Source organism: Stegostoma tigrinum, chromosome 23 (genome assembly GCF_030684315.1).
Source record: "Stegostoma tigrinum isolate sSteTig4 chromosome 23, sSteTig4.hap1, whole genome shotgun sequence".
Classification (NCBI taxonomy): Eukaryota; Metazoa; Chordata; class Chondrichthyes; order Orectolobiformes; family Stegostomatidae; genus Stegostoma; species Stegostoma tigrinum.
Genome location: NC_081376.1, coordinates 19,138,214 through 19,153,233, shown reverse-complemented (window position 1 = coordinate 19,153,233; position 15,020 = coordinate 19,138,214). Strand labels below are relative to the sequence as shown.

Genomic DNA, 15,020 nt, shown 5'->3' with positions numbered 1-15,020 from the left:
TATAGAGTTGTTAAGATAGCGTATGGTGTGTTAGCTTTCAGTAATAGATAGCTTGAGTTCAAGAGCCGTGAAGTTATGCTCCAGCTATACAAAGGCCTGGTTCGGCCACATCTGCAGCATTGTGTCCAGTTCTGGTCACCTCGTTACAGGAAAGATGTGGAAGCATTGGAAAGGTGCAGAGGAGATTTACCAGGATGTTGCCTGGAATAGAGAGAAGGTCTTATGAGGAAAGGTTGAGAGAGCTAGAGCTTTTCTCTTTAGAACAACAAAGGATGAGAGGTGACTTGATAGAGGTGTACAAAATGATCAGCGGTATAGATAGAGTAGCCAGTTACAGACATTTTCCTAGGGTGGAGGTAGCTATTACGAGGGGACATAGTTTTAAAGTGAGCGGAGGTAGATACCGGAGAGACGTCAGAGGTAGGCTCTTTACTCAGAGAGTGGTAGGGGCATGGAATGCATTGCCTGAGAGGGTAGTGGAATCGGCCTCAGTAGGGGCATTTAAGCGGCTATTAGATAGACATATGGATGATAGTATAAGATAGCAGTGGAGGTTAGCTAGACCTTAGGTTTCAGGTAAAAGTTCGCCACAACATTGTGGGCCGAAGGGCCTGTAATGAGCTGTACTGCTCTATGTTCTATGTTGATAGTGTGGGATTCAGTAATGGTAGCACCATTGAATGTCAAGGGAAAGTCATTAGATTGCCTCTTTTTGGAGATAGTCATTGCCTGGAATTATGACATGGACGTTATTTGGCCCTTGTTAGCCTGGATATTGTCCAGATCTTGTTGCATTTGAACATGGACTGCTTCAGTATCTGAGGAGTTGCAAATAGTGTTGAACATTGTGTAGTCATCGGCAAATATCCCCACTTCTGACCTTATGATGAAGGTCATTGGTGAAGCAGCAGAAGATGGTTGGGCTTAGAGCAATCCAGTAGTGTCTTGGAGCTGCAATAATTGACCTCCTATACCACCTTCCTATGTGTCAGGTATGATTCCTACCAGTGGAGACTTTTTATCTTCAATACCCAATTCTTATCAACAATCTCAGGAAATTGTGATGCCACACTCAGTCGAATGCAGTCATGATGTTCCATCTCACCTCTGGAATTCAGCTTCTTTGTCTGTCTTTGAAGCAAGGCTGTAATGAGGTGAGTAACTGAGTGGCCCTGGTGGAACCCCAACTGGGTAGATGCTGCTTGATGACGCCTTCCATCATTTTACTGATGATCAAGAGTCGACTGATGGGGCAGTATTGTTCGGGTTGGATATGTCCTTGTTTTAGTATAAAGGACCTACCTTGACAGTTTTCCACATTGTCAGTTCATTTCAATTTTGTAATTGTACAAGGCACTGGTGAGATGACATATGGAGTACTGAGCGAAGTTTTGGTGCCCTTGCTTCAGGAAAGATAACATTTCATTGGAGGCAGTTCCGAAAATGCTCACTAGGATGATCCTTGGTGTCGAGGATTTGGCTTTTTGCAAACACTGAACAGGTTGGATTTCTGTTAATTGGAGCTTAGAAGAATGAGAAGCGTGACAGGGTAAATGCTGAGAAAATGTTACCCCTCATGGGACAGTCTAGGATAATGGGATATACTCGCAGAATAAAGGGGCGCCGATTTAAATTTGAGTCAAGGAGGATTTTCTTCCCACAGAAGGTTGAGAGGCTTTGGAGCTCCTTGCCGCAGAGACCTGTAGGGACAGAATTCTTATGTATATTTAAGGCTGAGTTAGATAGATTCCTGATCAGTAAGGGAATCATGAATTGTGAGGAAAGCGCAGAAAAGTGAGCTTGAGAACTGTCAAATCGGCCATGATCATCTTGATTTTGAGGAGCAGCTCAAGGGACTCAACAGCCACTACCTGCTCCTATTTCTCTATGGTCTTATGGTTCAAATCTACTAATTGAATTCAATTTCCACCATCAGCCATGGTGTGATTCAACCCAAATACCTGTGACATGAACCTGGAACTCTGGATCATTAGTGCAGTGACAATTCCACTGCTTCCCCCTCATGTTAACACTACACAGCCTGAAAAAGACAATGATAACAAGGTGTGGAGCTGAATGAACACAGCAGGCCAGGCAATGTCAGAGGAGCAGGAAAGCTGATGTTTCAGGTCCGGACCTTTCTTCAGAAGAAGGGTCCAGACCTGAAATATCATCTTTCCTGCTCCTTTGATGCTGTTTGGCCTGCTGAGTTCAACCAGCTCCACACCTTAATATCTCAGACTCCAGCATCGACAGTTCCTGCTATCTCTGAAAAAGGCAGTTCTGCCCAACTGGTCTGTGCTGGTGCTTTTGCTTCACATAAGTTTCCTCCCTCTCCATTTCATCCTGTTTTACCAGTGTAACCCACGGTTACTTAAATAAAAAGGGAAAATGCTGAAAGTGCCCGGCAGACCCGCAGCATTTGTAGAATGAAAGATAAATTACCTTTGTCGTTCTTGTCCTTGGCCTCCTGCACCATTCAGTGAAACTCCATAGATGTTTGAGGAATAACACCCTAAACTTTCAGATGAGCAGTTTACAGCTTTCCAATCTGAAAAATTAGTTCAACAATTTCAGATCACAACCACTGCTCTTTTTTTCGGGCAGCAAGTTCTGGCAATGATACTGCTGTTGATAATTTGCAGCTCCTCGAGACACATTGTTATTTTGTTACTTGTTCAATTCCTATCTTATTTTCTTGAGCCGTTATCTATATATAATTTAATCTTGGCTGCCTTTTACTCTATAACAGACATTCCCTTTTGTTCTTTTCTCTTGCCCCTCCTCTCCCTCCATGTACTTCCTTCGAAGCTATTAGAATTCAAATGTGAATCTGCATTTATGTTCTTCAGTAACCTTGGGGAAGAGATAGTTGCAAGTCTCTGAATTAACAAGCATTTAAACTAACTGTCTTGTCTATATTTAAATCATTTAATGGAAAAACAAAAGCACAAGGAGAGCCATTCATAATCCACTTGGCAGCTTATTATTTTGCAGTACCCATCACAGGGCAAAGGATATTATCATTGCCTCACTTCCCTTGCTGTGATTCTTGAACCCCCAGAGGTCCTGCATTGTGAATGTGTGATTCATTTTCTCGTTCTTATGTTGCCATATGCTGGCGATGGCCTGGAATATCAGTTACTTATCAACAATCTCAGGAAATGAAATCTAGTCACACTCCATTTCAGATTCATATCCTTCAACTTTTTTTTTATTTCTAGGTTTACCTCTGATAGATATAAGCTTGCGTGTAGGCAAGTAATTTAACTATTCACAAACTTCACAGTGCAACATTTTTAGAATTCTGGAAAAGAAATGGTCACTGCAAAAGGAGTTAACTGTGAAATCATTTTGCATAGAATGAGGAAACAGTGAGGCAAAATCACCAATGGCTATGCATCTGTAACATACTGGAATCTGGATAACAATGTTTAAAATAAGGCTTGTACATTTTTGGTCACAGTTTTGTTCTCTGACTCCCATAGCAGGAGATGTTGCTTTCAAGTGCCCAGTGATGCTTCAAGTAATGCTGACTAATGGCAAAGTGATAAAGTTCATTTAGAACAACCCTCCCACCTACAGCTGGTTAATCAGTGCAAGGCCCACCCAAATATACCTTGAGCTAATATTAACTGCAGAATGGCAATGCTTTGACAGAGGTCTGGATGTGGATTAATTGTTGCACTTCTGTTTGGGAATTGTACAAGAAAGCAGCTTCCTAAAGTTAAATGTCAAATGTCAGTTTAGCTTTACTAAAATTTTATTTGCCATTTGTGAAAGTAGAGTCATTGTCTGTTACTCATTATAATCTTGAACACCAACTGTGTCACCCCAATAAGACTCTCTTATGCTTTTAGGACCTTTGAATCTCCTTTGTCAGTTCCAATTTTCATCACCTTTTCCTTTAATTCTCCAAATCTAACTTTGTGATTCTCAGTTGTGTAATTATTAAGACCAAACATAAATATGGCTGTTTTTATTATCGAAAGGAAATAAAGCATCACAGCAAGTTGATTATTTTATGCCCCTTCATCTGTTTCATGCATGTTGATGTCATTCCATGTGATTCTATTCTCTGATACCTAACGAGACCACTGAAGGAGAGGAGGAAAATATGTTAATAACGTTTAAAGTGTGCCTAGTTGATAGTTACTCTGGGAGCTGCATAACCTCAGGTCTAACTCAACCCTTCAAATTTTTTTACCTCTGTAACACATTGTACTGCATACATTAGCATATCTGGGTGTAGATGCTGTTAAAACTGCAATCCAAGCAACTTGATCAGTTGCCATGAAATTCTTATAGGTAGGAATTTCTTGCACAAAAGCAAAGGGTTTTCAACCAACTGCACTTTTGAGGTTGGCAGTTGTAGTTTTTGACTGATGGACTTGTCTAAGATGGTCCATCTTTGAGTGTGTATGTTTGACGGGTAATCTCAACAGTCCCTTAGTCTTGATAGAACAATTTCTGGAGAACCACACTCGTTGACCATTGATAAATTGTTCTTGATGGTTTAAAAATATTTCCATTAAGACTATGTTAACTTGCTCAACCGTAATCCTTTTAACATCTAGTTTTGATCATGTGATTGTTCTCCATGTGGCCAGTGATTAATTTTGGTGTTTTTGGCTCTACTACATTTTATCTGCTTTTGAGCTGCGTTGAATTTGCGTGTATTTTGGTTATTGCTTCCACCATTTTGTGATTTTGTACAATGGATGCAGTATACCACATTGGCAGATGTGCAGGTGAACCTCTGCTTAATATGGAAAGTCATCTTGGGGCCTGGGATGGGGGTGAGGGAGGAGGTGTGGGGGCAAGTGTAGCACTTCCTGCGGTTACAGGGGAAGGTGCCGGGTGTGGTGGGGTTGGAGGGCAGTGTGGAGCGAACAAGGGAGTCACGGAGAGAGTGGTCTCTCCGGAAAGCAGACAAGGGTGGGGATGGAAAAATGTCTTGGGTGGTGGTGTCGGATTGTAGATGGCAGATTCCATATTAAGCAGAGGTTCACCTGCACATCTGCCAATGTGGTATACTGTATTCATTGTACCCAGTGTGGCTTCCTCCACATTGGGGAAACCAAGCGGAGGCTTGGGGACCGCTTTGCAGAACACCTCCACTCGGTTGGCAATAAACAACTGCACGTCCCAGTCGCGAACCATTTCAACTCCCCCTCCCATTCTTTAGATGACATGTCCATCATGGGCCTCCTGCAGTGCCACAATGATGCCACCCGAAGGTTGCAGGAACAGCAACTCATATTCCGCTTGGGAACCCTGCAGCCCAATGGTATCAATGTGGACTTCACCAGCTTCAAAATCTCCCCTTCCCCCACCGCATCCCACAACCAGCCCAGTTCTCCCCTCCCCCCACTGCACCACACAACCAGCCAAGCTCATCCCCTCCCCCCACTGCATCCCAAAACCAGCCCAGCCTGTCTCTGCCTCCCTAACCTGTTCTTCCTCTCACCCATCCCTACAGGGCAATCTTCGAGGGTCGGTAAGATGAGCACTGATCAGTCTTGACTCGATCCTTTTGCGCTTCAAGTGAACAAGTTGGATTGCCAGGATTTGGCAAGCTTTCTGTTTTTTTTTCAAAAAGCAAGAAGCAACTATAAAAAATAGCTTGCTTTCTGGAAAGGTTTACTCGTCATTAGATAGCCAAGAGGCCAAAGCTCATCTACTGTTTAAGAAGGTAACTTCAAGTTAATTTTTGCAGACAGCCTTTTGCCTTGAACAGCAACAATTCCCTGTTCCCAGTTGCAACTGAAGCTGACTGGATTGTGTTGGAGTCTATTCCAGTGTACTCGGTAGGGAGCACAACTCTACCTCTGATTATTAATTGACACTGAAACCCAGAATAGCCACCAATCACGGTCTGTACTGGTTCACTTTGGAGCCAATTCAATTGGAAATCAATTTCATGTTGTCAGCCCATCAAAGCCCCAGAGCGATCTTAGAACTGCTTTGAATTTACACCACAGAAAGAGATTATGTGACCTAATCTGTCCATGCTGATGTAATCTACTTCACTTCCAATATTTGGCAGGACTCCCGTTCACCTTGCCCATCTCTGATTCCTACCTCTCTTCCTTGATATTTCTGTTTCCATTTCTGGGGATAGCCTAGCTACCAATATCCACTTCAAACCCACCAGCTTTATTGGTTACCTTGACTATACATCCTTACATTCCTGCTTCCCACAAAGACACTATTCCATTCTCTCAGTTCCTCCATCTCCATTGCATCCGTTCTGATGATGCCAACTTCAACAGGGTGGCCTCCAAAATGCCTATCCTCTTCCTCAACTCCTGAACTGGGTCTGTCCAAACTCCTGCACTTCAGCCCTCACCCTCTCTCTTCCCTCCCACTACAGTAGTCGGGTTTCCCCCTTGTCTTCACTTACCATCCCATCGGCATCTGCATCCAGAAGATCATACCCACCATTTCCACCATCCCCAGCAGGGTGCCACCACCAGACGCACATTCCCCTCCCCTCCCTTGTCAGTCTTCCGTAAGCACTGTTCCCTCTGGGACACCCTGGTCAACTCCTCTTTCACTCCCTACATGTTCCCACAGTCTAATGGCGCCTACTGCTGCAATCGTAGAAGGTGTAACACCTGCCTGTTTACTTCCTACCTCCTCACTTTCCAAGGTCCCAAACACATTTTCCATGTGAAGCAGTGCTTTCCCTGCACTTCTACTGTGTTTTCTGCTCATAGTGAGGGCTCTGCTACATTGGGGAAATGAAGCACAGACTGGGTGACCGCTTCGCAGAACATTTATGTTCTGTCCACAAAAAGACCCTTAGCTTCCTGTTGCTTGCCACATCAACACACCATGTTCTCTAGCCAACATCTCTGCCTCAGGTTTGCTGAAGTGCTCCAGTGAAGCTCAGTACAAACTGGAGGAATAAGACCTAATTTTCTGCTTGGGAACTCTGTAGACTTCGCGACTTAATATCAGATACAACAATTTTAAAGTTTGAGCACTTTTCCCACACTCCCACACACCAGACCTTGTCATCACATGGGCTGCTACAACACACTACTTCTTGTCAGCTACTAGTAGATCCTATTAGCAGCTATTTGTTCTCCTAGGCTGGTCTTTATCCACTCCTTTTTCTGTTTTTTTCTCTTTTTGGACTCCATCTCCACTTATTGTTTATTCATCTCCTCCCCACCCCCCCCCTCGCCACCCCCCCCCCCCCCCCCCCCCCCCCACCACCACCACCACCTCCTCCACCATCACCACTCGATCTTCTCTATAAAACCATCCTTTTCCTAGCTGCCAACAGTTCTGAAGAAGGATCACCAGACCTGAAACATTAACTCTGATTCCTCTCCACAGATGCTGCCAGGCTTGTTGAGATTTTCCAGCAATTTCAGTTTTTGTTTCAAATATGTGATCATGCTCCCAATGAGCGTGTTCCTTCTCATCTTTATGTCAGGAGAATATTCTGTTCTTTTCATCCTCGCGTTTCACTTCACTTCCCCTTAAATACATTGATGCCATAACATTTTATGTTTTATCATTCTGTACTGTGCTGTTTATAATTCAGTACTGAAATAGTTAATGTTTGCTCGTGACAAAATGTTCATTTTAGCTCCATTTGAAATTTGTTTGAATGCTACAATGCATTTTCATTGGACCTTAACAGTATGCCATGTGAGTGTTCTCTGCTGTATGTCTGCCATCCTTGAAATTAAACATAAATATAATCAGTGATATTAACAGTGTCTCTTCCTCCATGCCCCATTATCAGATTTCATTAAAAAATCAATTAAAAAAATACAACAGAGTACTGGCACAGAATACTTTTTATGATTCAGTGGTAAAATTGTCATGTTTATTTGTCCTCTCAAAAGCTTTCAATGCCAAATAATCTTTAAACTTTTTAAAAACTGTACCTTTGATGCACTCTGGCATTTCCAAGAATTAACTTCTGTAAATATTTTACCCAGGCATTAAGCTGATTTTTTCAAAGCTTTCTACAACAGAATATCTTCTTATTTCTCACACTTTTAAGTTCTTAGAGCTTTTCTTTACCATATTTACATTGTGCCATTCTGTCTGCTTAGTTGACAGGACTAAGAGGTAGGAACAACATAATGGTTGCTGATGAGTCCTTCCAATATTTCCCACCCTCTCTTTCTACCCATTCACAAGCTGCAGTGTCACGCAGAATTTATTTCACTGGTCCATCCAAGAACTGGGAACACCCACTAAAAGTATATAAGGTAGGAATTGGTCTGCAGATCTTCTGGCATGAAAGAATTTTAGGGACATGAAGGTGATAACCCCAAAAGAATTGCAGCAAATCTGAGTACTTAAATCCAGGAATTTGGTAAGTGAGGGTTTTTTTAAGGGTTCATCCTTTTAAAAAATCTGGTTATGTTTGGGTTTAGCGTTTAACTTAACTGCAATAGCAAACTGCAATTTTTTTTCAGTCATCGTGAATGGTAACCATATAGGCAACGGTGGGATAGTTAGATTACTATTTCAAACTGAAATCCTGGCTAACAGTGGCTCCTCAAACTGGAATCTGTGCTGGTACAAATATAGGGAGTTTAATAGATGTGTGAAGTAAGCCACATAAAGGTGACAGTAGAGACTGAGTGCAGCAAAACCGAGTGCTTAAATCTGGGAATTAATATGTGAGAGAAGTGCTGTTCCTTAGATTCCCTACAGTGTGGAAACCAGCCCTTCAGCCCAACAAGTCCACACTAACCCTCAGAGCATTCTACCCAGACCCATCCCCCATAACCCACGTAATATACACATCCCTGAACACTGGCAATTTAGCACGGCCAGTCCACCTAGCCTGCTCATCTATGCACTGTGGGAGGAAACCGAAGCACCCAGATGAAACCTATGCGGGCACGGGAAGAATGTGCAAACTCCACGCTGACAGTCACTGAAGGGTGAAATTGAACTCAGGTCCCTGGTGCTGTGAGGCAGCAGTGCTAATCAGTGAGCCACCGTGCTGCCGTTCCGGCATTCTAACAAAAGAGTAACCCAAGAACAGGAGCCAGAGGATGCAAAACCCAAAAGCTGAAGTTTGAACTTATTATTTATGCAGATAAATAAGTTGTTAATTTTAAGGCTTATTTTCCTTCTAAATGGGACCGTAATTTAAACTGTTGAGGGAAGTTTTAAGTATTATACTTACAGCATGTGATTCAAATCAGTAGTATAAATATGGATAATCATTAAGTGGTATTCTAAATTTGAGATTTAATTAGTTAAATAAAAATGAAGTAAAGATTCTCAGCTGGCGATGTGTTGCAGCTGTAGCATGTGGGAAATCATAGTTACCTTGATGGTCCATGGCAATCATGTTTACAAGTAATGAAATGTGAAGCTGGATGAACATAGCAGGCCCAGCAGCATCTCAGGAGCACAAAAGCTGACGTCTGATGAAGGGTCTAGGCCCAAAGTGTCAGCTTTTGTGCCCCTGAGATGCTGCTGGGCCTGCTGTGTTCATCCAGCCTCACATTTCATTATCTTGGATTCTCCAGCATCTGCAGTTCCCATTATCACATGTTTACAAGTAGGTGCCTTCAGCTTGAAGAATATAGCTCCAAGTCAACGAACTGGAGCCCTAACTTCAGACATTGAGGATTTAACAAGCAGGACAGATAATGGAAAATCACTAGAAACAACGTATTTGGATTTCTTGAAGGCATTCGATAAGATGCCACGTGAACAGTAATGACAGAAGATAAGATTTGACTGTGTTGGATGCATTATATTAGCCTAGGTAAAGGATCAGTTAACTAATAGGAAACAGAGAGTCTGTATAAATGGGTAATATTTAGTTTGGCATATAGTAGATCGTGGAGTGTCATAGTGATCAGTGCTGGGTCAACTGTATACTTAAGGATCGATTCAGACAGACTTTTTATCGACAAGGGCATCAGAGATTATGGGAGATAGGCAGGAAAGTGGCATTGAGACCACACTCAGGTTAGGTATGAGCTTACTGAATAGTTAAGCAGGTTCAAGGGGCCAAAAGACCAGTTCCTGTCATTTCTTATTATTTATCTTTGTACCTCCTTGACTGTCTCACTTGATTTGCACATACAGCCTCAATGTAATTTCTGACTGAAACAAACCATAATGCAAAATCGTAAAAGGACTTTCACTTGGGGCTTGGGTTAATACCTGGGAGAGATACCTACTCAAAGCTGAATTTTTAAAAATTGGAATGCCTGGGAATTGGAAACTAAACCTCTAAAGCTGAAGAATTCATTATAGTTTAGAACAAACACCAAGGGACAAAAGCTAAAAATAGAGCAAGAATTTAAAATCCATTTTTCAGACTTTGACATTTCAGTGTTAGCCTGCCTTGGTTAACAGCACTTTGTCTCAGTTAAAAGTTCATAGATTTAAGTCTGTCCTTCAGCAGGAGGAATTTTGTTTTGCAGTATTTTGTATAAGGTCATAAAACTGAACACCCATTTGTTTCTTTTGCTAATTTATGTTAAAGATACTGTAGGAACAGGTGAAAGCTATTCAGCTCATCAGGTCTGTCATGCCATTCAATACAATCTTCATTGAATGGGTACTTCAATGCCTTCAATAACCCTGTAAACCATGAGTAATCAGAAGCCACCATTTCCATCTTAAATGTATTTAAACACTAAGACTCCATGGTCCTCTGTAGTAGAGGATTCCAAAAGTGCAGAACCATCTGAGCAAAATAACTTCTTTTCTTCTCAGACCTAATATAACATTATTTTCAAATTGTGCCTCTGTTTCAAGGTCCCCAAGTGGAGAAACATCTTAACTGTATCTGCCTGGTCTATCCCTTTAACTATTTTAGTTCCAATGAGAGAACACCCATTCTTCTAAACTGGAGAGAATACATACCCTGTTTGTCCAATCTCTCTTCATAGCATAGTCCCAGCATCTCGGAAGCCTGTCTGCACATTCATTGCACTCCCTCTGTGAAAATAATATGTTTTGAGATAAGGAGACCGAATCTGCACACTGTTTCATTCAGAATTATTACAGAATTTTGGAAGATAATCACCAATGCGTCAGGTATCTCTCTAGTCACCTCCTTCAAAACTCTGGGATGTAGTACATAAGGTATGAGAGACTTATCACCTTCCAATCCCATTAATTTTGCCTCTACAGTCGTCTTTAAATTTTCTTCATATCCTCATTCTTTCTAGCTACTCGAATCTCTAATTCAGGGAATTTTCTTGTATCTTCCTCAGTGAAAACAGACACGATGTACACAGCATCTCTGCCATTTCTGTGTTCCTCATTTTAAATTCTCCTGATTCTGACTATGATGGGCCCACATTCGTTTTACCCAAACATTTCCTTTAATGTACCTGTAGAAGCCTTTGCAGCCTTTTTTTTAAAACCAGGTTTTATCGAAATAATTTAGGAACTTCTTGTGGTGTCCTGGTCAGTGTTTCTCCTACTGAGTACCAAATGATTAACCACATGTTCATCTGATTGTTGTTTCCTGGACGATGCTGAGTGTCAAATGGCTAGATTTGAAAACCGTTCACTGCATGAAACATTTCAATACCTTATTGGAGCTGCAATAACCATTTTCTGCCTCCGCATGATCAACTAATTGAATATATGTCATTCATTTGGTCTCTTTTTCAACCGATAATGATTTAAGTTAAAGTAGGCCAGCAGTCAAGCTTTTGTTTTAGAGGTTACTTTATTGCAAGGTCTTGCAGAAGGTTCCTTAAAAATAAAGAGAGTAAGGTATTACCAAGAAATTATAGATGCTAAAATTAAAATAAGTACACATTAAACAAAGACTTATTTTTAAGGATAGTAGTTCTATACCTTTGGAGCCTGTTCCCTGAGCTCCTTGTTGTTAATGTGAAGAGATTAACACTTGGAGTCAGGTTGAACAACTACAGTAGCCTCCGGTATTTTCTTGTGCCGGGAACCTATCAACTCAGGAGATTTTGCGAGAGCGATAGGTTCCTTGGTCTGCACAAGTTGTATGATTTTGATGCTTTCAGACTTCCTGACCTTTCTTCAACAATGCAGTGTTTGGTTTCTGTTTTTCTTTCTCTTTGTCGTTCTTTCATCCAATTCCCTTCCATCTCCCTGAAGATGTTTTCTCAGAGCTACCTTCTTGGAGTTCTGCATACAAGGTAGCTGTACAGTTGGTCTTTCTACATTTCTCACTAAAACATGTGTCCATTCCAAACTATCGAGTCATCTTTCCAGTCATGAGGGCTAATTAGCCCATGTATTTGAACTAGACTCATCCGTTGTTTATTTAACTGAGGCAGTCAGCCTTTCAGATGCTTCAGTTAGAAACTTGAATGGCTTCCACTTTGATATCTGTTGAGACTTGATGAATAGACGCACCTTGGAAGGGCCCATTGTGATGCCTAAGACTAGGTTCGTTCTAAATGTGATTTTGTGATTTGTGGCTGCGGAAGTACAGTTCAGTAGATTTTGAAACTGTCAAAAAGGCAAACTGTGGCCTTTGCCTTGAAGAGATGTTTTAATCTAATTTCCAGTATATAGATTTTTAAAGCAGAAATGTCATTTTAACATGATTCTTAAAGCTACAATGTTATTATAGCAGGTCATAACCGAGGCTATTGCAGTAAAAATCATTTTAGAATTCATTATTGTCAAAACGGGATTGAAAGACACAAAAATAAGAATGATAGCTGGAATTGATCTAGCAGAAGGGAGCAGCTTTTCTTAAAAGCACAGAAAATAGGAGCAAGAGTGGCTCTTCAAGCCTGCTCCACCATTCAGTACAATCGTGGTTAACGTTAGTACCGTGTTCCTGCTTTCTCTCCATATTCATTGATTTCTTTAGGCCTAAAAACTGTATCTAACTTCTTAAAGTAATTCAATGTTTTGGCGTCAATTGCTTTCTGAGTCAGAGAAATCTAAAGACTCACCACTCTTTTGGTGAAGAAATGTCTCCTCATCTCAGTCCTAAATGGCCTACCCCTTCTCCTTAGCCTATGACCCCGGTTCTAGATTCCAAGGTCATTGGGAACATTCTTTATGCATTTACTCTGTTAGAAACTTTTTTTTTGTAAGTCTATTATCTTTTCTTACTCCGAAAATGTATGTTTGTGGAATCCATCCTCTTCCAGTAATAGCTGCTGAGCTAGCTTTGGTACTTAGATGTTTCCATAAATCTAGGTTGAGTGCTGACATAGATTTTAACATGGAGTTTATCATGGAGACTAGGAGACCAGCAAGTATTTTGAACTTGTGGATGTCCACGGTCATGATCACAACTTTCATTTCTGTAAAACTGTACTTCACTCACTTGAATCTAAATCCCAATGAAACCTTGATTCATGCCTTTATCATCTCCACACTCATATTTTTCAAGTATTCCAAGCCAGCCGTTCTCTGGGATCTGTAAGATTCAAAACTTGGCTACATGTCTTTCCCTTGCACCTTGACCCATTCATTGATCACCCCTGTTCTTACCAATCAATGTAGATATTTGTGTTCCCTCCATATCCCCCAACCAACTCCATATTTTAAATTTAAAAGCATTCATCCGTAGATTTTAATTCTTGTATGACCCTTGTTGTTCATTGTTTCACCATCTTCACAAGTCCTGTAGTCTCCCCCTCTCCTATCTAAATTGTCTGATCTTCATTCTATCTTTGGCTTTCTGTGCACCCCTGTACTTTCACCCATCATTGGCAACTCTTCACCGAGCTGGCCATGTTTCATTCTCTGGAATTCTTTTTGTATAACGATCTCACTTGTTTGGGGGTCAGTTAGCTCAGTTGGCTACATCTGGTTTGAAGTGCAGAGTGATACCAACATTGTGAGTTTAATTTCTGCTCTGGCTGATGTTCCGATAAAGGACTCTCCTACTCAGCCTCTTCCATTGTCTGAGATGTGGTAATTCTCAGGTTAAACCATCACCAGTCCTCTTTCCCCAAGGTCGAGTAAGACCGTGGTGACTTTACCTCCTTTAAAACCCTACTTAAAATCTGCCCCTTTGACCCAGCCACACCTTCTCATGTTCCTCCTCTGATTTACTATTCATTTTTCTTCTGTTTATTTCACAGTCAAACAGCTTTATTTACATGGAAATGTCTGTTTAGTCCAAGTTGTTTCCATCTGAAAGCATAGGGTTAATTTAGGCAAATTTCCTTCTAAAACACAAATCTTAATCCTGCTCTGACCAATGAGATCAGAACTGATTAAGTTTCCAATTTTGTTCATACATTCAACAAAACTAAATTGGGTTCTTTTTTGATTCTCTTCTGGCTAGGTGCACTTCCAAAAGTCATGACATTCATTTTGGACATATGGATATGGCTTATTTTTCCTCTTACTGATCAATTTCTTAGACATCTGTTAAAACCATTGCTAAGCATTTCTGTGAGGCTTAGTGTATACCTCAACTTTGCGAAATGTCAGTGCCTCTGCAGAAAAAGACTGCACCAATAATAAATATGCAGTCCTCCCTACAATTAATTGCTGTTTGCACTTGATTAAACACTTCCTATGTCACATATATCTGAACAGTGATGGATGTGAGATACAAACCCTTTTTGACAACAGATTTGTCAGTTGTAATTACTATCTTGGCTGCTGAGCGCTTTCTAAGAAACCAGATTAAGAACTTCATGGCAGTGAAGAAAATGACTTTTATAGTTCTTGTAAAAATTGAGTTTATTGGCCTTTTCGCCCAAACTTTATGCTTTGGAAACCAGATACAGGCTTGCTGACACTTTCACTGCACAGTTAGCATAACACTGCATTACCATCCATTTTAAATCCAGTATGTTTGGTCTCACTGCATCTGATGTCTTCTGAATATAAAGTCAAACTGTAAATCACAATTGAATAGGTGGCCAATTCTTTCATGAGAAACGAACGACAGTTGAAAGCAGATGGTTAATAAGATGTCAAGGAAAACAACAGTAAAAGAGAGTAAATCATTGAAATTGCTTCGAGTATTCCTTGGGAGAGAAAATTCTGAGGTGTGAATATTCCCAGACCTCTATTTTCCTGAGCAGTTCCGCAAG

The 15,020-nt window shown here is 41.0% G+C and overlaps 1 protein-coding gene and 1 long non-coding RNA gene across 8 annotated transcripts in view; one reads left to right on the top strand and one right to left on the bottom strand.

Moving 5' to 3' along the window:
• Positions 1–2,735, bottom strand: part of LOC125462265 (uncharacterized) — a 135,528-nt gene extending 132,793 nt beyond the window's left edge. Inside the window, exon 1 of the long non-coding RNA XR_007249630.1 lies at positions 2,446–2,735. This is a non-coding gene — a long non-coding RNA (uncharacterized LOC125462265). The remainder of the gene's footprint in view (positions 1–2,445) is intronic.
• mad1l1 (mitotic arrest deficient 1 like 1) overlaps positions 1–15,020 on the top strand; it is a 772,508-nt gene that overhangs the window by 661,250 nt on the left and 96,238 nt on the right. The gene's annotated exons all lie outside the window — the stretch shown is intronic.